The sequence below is a fragment of the Microcebus murinus genome, chromosome 2 (genome assembly GCF_040939455.1).
Source record: "Microcebus murinus isolate Inina chromosome 2, M.murinus_Inina_mat1.0, whole genome shotgun sequence".
Taxonomy (NCBI): domain Eukaryota; kingdom Metazoa; phylum Chordata; class Mammalia; order Primates; family Cheirogaleidae; genus Microcebus; species Microcebus murinus.
Window position 1 is genome coordinate 98,788,675 of NC_134105.1, and position 3,844 is coordinate 98,792,518.

Genomic DNA, 3,844 nt, shown 5'->3' on the forward strand with positions numbered 1-3,844 from the left:
GATGTAATATCCATTTACAGAGTAAGCTAGTATTAAAGAATAACAAATTTAAGATGGACTTTATAAAACATATGTCCACAAAAAGGACTTGCTCTTAGCAGCTTTGTTTATAGTTCCCAAACTGGAAATGAGTCAAATGTTCATCAAGAGGTGAATGGACATATTGTGATGTATTCAGCCAAAGGAATACTACTCTGCAGTGAAATGGAACAAATTGCTGGAACACACAACAGCCCAGACAAATCTTAAAAATGTCATGCTGAGTGATAGAGTACCTGCAGTGTGGTGCCAGAGAAGGAGAATTTCTAGAACAGGCAAAACTATAGGTGTAATGACAGAAACTAGATCATTGATTGCCTGGGACAGGGGGTGGTGAGGGGATTGATGGCAAAGGGCGCAAGAGGACGTTTTGGAGTAATAGAAGTGTTATTAAACTGGAAATGAATGCATTGTACCATTTTATAATCACACCTTAATAAATTTGATTTTAAAGAGCAAGAAGGAAATCACTCAGATCTTGATGTCTTTATTTTTAGCCTTAGATGGTTCTTTTATTTATTTACTTTTCTGTTCTTGTTTTTGAGACAGGGTCTGGCTCTGTCACCCAGGCTGGAGTGCAGTGGCATGGTCATAGCCCACAGCAGCCGTGAGCTCCTGGGCTGAAGCAATCCTCCTGCCTCAGCCTCCAGAGTAGATAGGGTTACAGGCGTGAGCCACCACACCCAGCTTATTTTTCATAATTAGAAATTAAATGGAATGAACCGGAAGTGAAAGAACAGAATAGGTATGAAAGGGGTGTAGGGCAGGTGATAGGAAAAGGTAAAGGGGTGGAAAGACCCAGTTCTGGCAGGAATTCTGTTTAAGTTGATGATTTGGGGGGGAGCAGTTTTGAGATAAGGAGGATGCTGGGAGGCAGGAGGACCATGAATATATTTAGAACAGTTTTATGCCTGTCATATAATTTCTCATGTAGAGTTTCTTCAAAAGACGTATACAGACTTACATTTCTTTTCAAACATTTTTGCCATATATGTTTCTCTTTTATTAGGAGAAAAAAAGATGCAGAAACACAGAGGTTCTGAGAATGTCTTCTGGAACCAGGCTGCCTCAGGTTCAAATTCCTGCCTTCAAATCCTACTTCACTGGCTGAGTGACCGTGGACACTTACTTTCCTTATCCCTCCCGGTTGTTTGAAAAGAATTTATTTACTCCTCCCAGAAAAAAGAAATCTATAAAACCCTACAGCTCTCCCCTTTTCTCTCCTGGACGCCCTTAGCGGCCTCCACCCATCTAGCCAGATGCTCAAAGGAAACAGCATTTTGCTACACTTGAGGCTTCGCGTGTGTCTCTCGGTTCCGGACCTAACAATGACCACTTTCAGCTCATGCGCCAGTTTGCCTATTTAGCTCCTCTTCTCGAAATAAATATGATTATTCCTTGATTTTCCCAGTTTTCCATCCCGGGCCCTGCAGACCCGCCTGCAAGGGGAAAAGCGGGGAGTGCGCGCGTTTCCCTCGCTGCCCTCAGCTCCCAGGGAGCCCACGGCGCCCGCCTTGGCCTCCACTCGCCTGCAGACCACCGGGCCCCCTCGGGACCGAACCGGCAAGGGAAACGCGTTTGCAGGAACAAACGCCCGGCAAGCGCTGCGCGACATCCGTGCGGAACCGCACCGGGCCGTGGGGCGGGTCGGTAAAGGACCGGAGCCCTCCGGGGCGAGGGGCCTCGGCCGCCCGCCCTGCCCTCCCCGCCCTCTCCCTCCCTCCCTCCCTCCCTCTGCTCCTCCCCGCCCCGCCGCCTCCCCGGCTGCTCTCTCCGGCCCCCGCCTGTCTCCATTCGCGTCCTCCCAGGGGAGCTCCCCAAAGCGAGCTGTTCGGGTCCCTCGGAGCCGCCTTCAGCTGCAAGTGTCAGAGCCGGACAGACGCTCCGCGGCCCCTGGAGAACACTGTAGTCGAGTGAAACCCGCCACGGAGCCCGTCCTCAGGTTGCCGCCGGGCAGAGGACAACTTTCCCCTCTGGTCCCCTCCGGAGGCGTCTTCTCCGTGGAGCGGACGCCGGGGACGCAGGGAGGCGCGGCCCGGCCCGCTGCCCCAGGAGCCGCCGGCGGCCGCGGTCGCGGAGCTCCGCGCTCCATCGGCTGCGCGGCGCGGCCGAGCGCGGGCGGGAGACGAGGATCCGCGCGGTCCCGCCCCAGTGTCCGCAGTCGGGACTGGGCAGCTAGAAATTCTGAATAAAACCTGAATATGAAGAACAGAATAAATTACAATCTGCAATAAAGTCGGCCATCCCAGTGAAACACAGCACTTCTCCCAAGTGAGGTCTCCGACCATCGACCCAAAGACGCAGTCCCCAGGGGCTGAGCTAGTGCTGGCGAAAGTCTTATTTATTAACACCGTTTAGTACCGAAAAGACAATTGGTGCACTTACCGCATTCCCGGGGTGAAAGAGACTTCGGGGTCTAGGATTCCGGGCGGCAGCTCTTTCAGTGGAGGAAACCCTCCCGCACCCCAGGCCCGAGGGTCCCCAAGCAGAACGTGGGGACCTGCTGTGTCGCGGGGCCCCGGGCGGTGGGGCCCCCAGGACCCATTGCACGAGGCCCGGTGGGCTCGCCGATGACGGGGACGCCCCGGGCTCTGTCGTCCCGACTCCATGTGGCGGCGGTTCCAGTGTAGACTCACCACTGTGAGAACCCGGTTTCTGGGACCCAGCCTCCGAGTAAGGGGCCAGAGAGCTCAGGGTGCTCGGGAGGCGTCGCCAGGCACAGGAAGGACGCGGGAACCTGGACAGAAACTTTTCTTTCCTGGGAACCAGGACGTGGAGGGGACCAGGAAGCCCAAACCACATTCCATTTAAGGGATTTTTTTTTTTTTTAAGGAAAAAGTCTTCATCCCAATTAAAGAACAAAGGTCCCACCGAGATTTGAACTCGGATCGCTGGATTCAGAGTCCAGAGTGCTCACCATTACACCATGGAACCCTCAAATGCTCCGCATCCTTGACTTATCTAAACAGAAGTCTACTGGAGGAGCTGTACTTCCCACCAACCAAGCCACCAGGCATACTTTTTAACCCCACAAGCAACACTCCAGGGAGCTTGACCATAGAGGTGGCGTCAAAATCAACCACATACTCTTGAGGCCCAAGTCAGAGCTCTGATACTTATCCAGGCACAGTGCGTTTCCTGAGAACTTGGCCAAGTTCATTCCATTCCAATTTCTCAAGAATCATAACCCAAAAATTGCACAGTTTTTAAAAAGTGTACTTGTGTCAAGGCACCCAAGAGCACTCATTGCTGGCTCATAGTGTATGTGTACCCAAGGTCTTTTATGGTGTATACAGTATTTATGTTCACAAAATGTTGCCTCACTAAATATTTCCATGTGTAATAGATGAAAATCCATATTATATCTCAAAATGATAATCCATGTATTTTTTTTTTTTTTTTTTGAGACAGAGTCTCACTTTGTTGCACAGGCTAGAGTGAGTGCCGTGGCGTCAGCCTAGCTCACAGCAACCTCAAACTCCTGGGCTCGAGTGATCCTTCTGCCTCAGCCTCCCGGGTAGCTGGGACTACAGGCATGCGCCACCATGCCCGGCTAATTTTTTATATATATATCAGTTGGCCAATTAATTTCTTTCTATTTATAGTAGAGACGGGGTCTCGCTCTTGCTCAGGCTGGTTTTGAACTCCTGACCTTGAGCAATCCGCCCGCCTCGGCCTCCCAAGAGCTAGGATTATAGGCGTGAGCCACAGCGCCCGGCCTAATCCATGTATTTTGCAGGAAAGTTCTCAAGGGTGGCCTTGGATTGTTAAAACATAAACCTAGGCACATTCATATTTTAAAGAC

The 3,844-nt window shown here is 51.4% G+C and overlaps 1 non-coding gene across 1 annotated transcript; it reads right to left on the bottom strand.

Moving 5' to 3' along the window:
• Positions 1-2,901: 2,901 nt before the first annotated feature.
• TRNAQ-CUG (transfer RNA glutamine (anticodon CUG)) lies at positions 2,902-2,973 on the bottom strand. The gene has a single exon. It is a non-coding gene; the product is annotated as a tRNA-Gln (tRNA).
• Between the last annotated feature and the right edge of the window lie 871 nt (positions 2,974-3,844).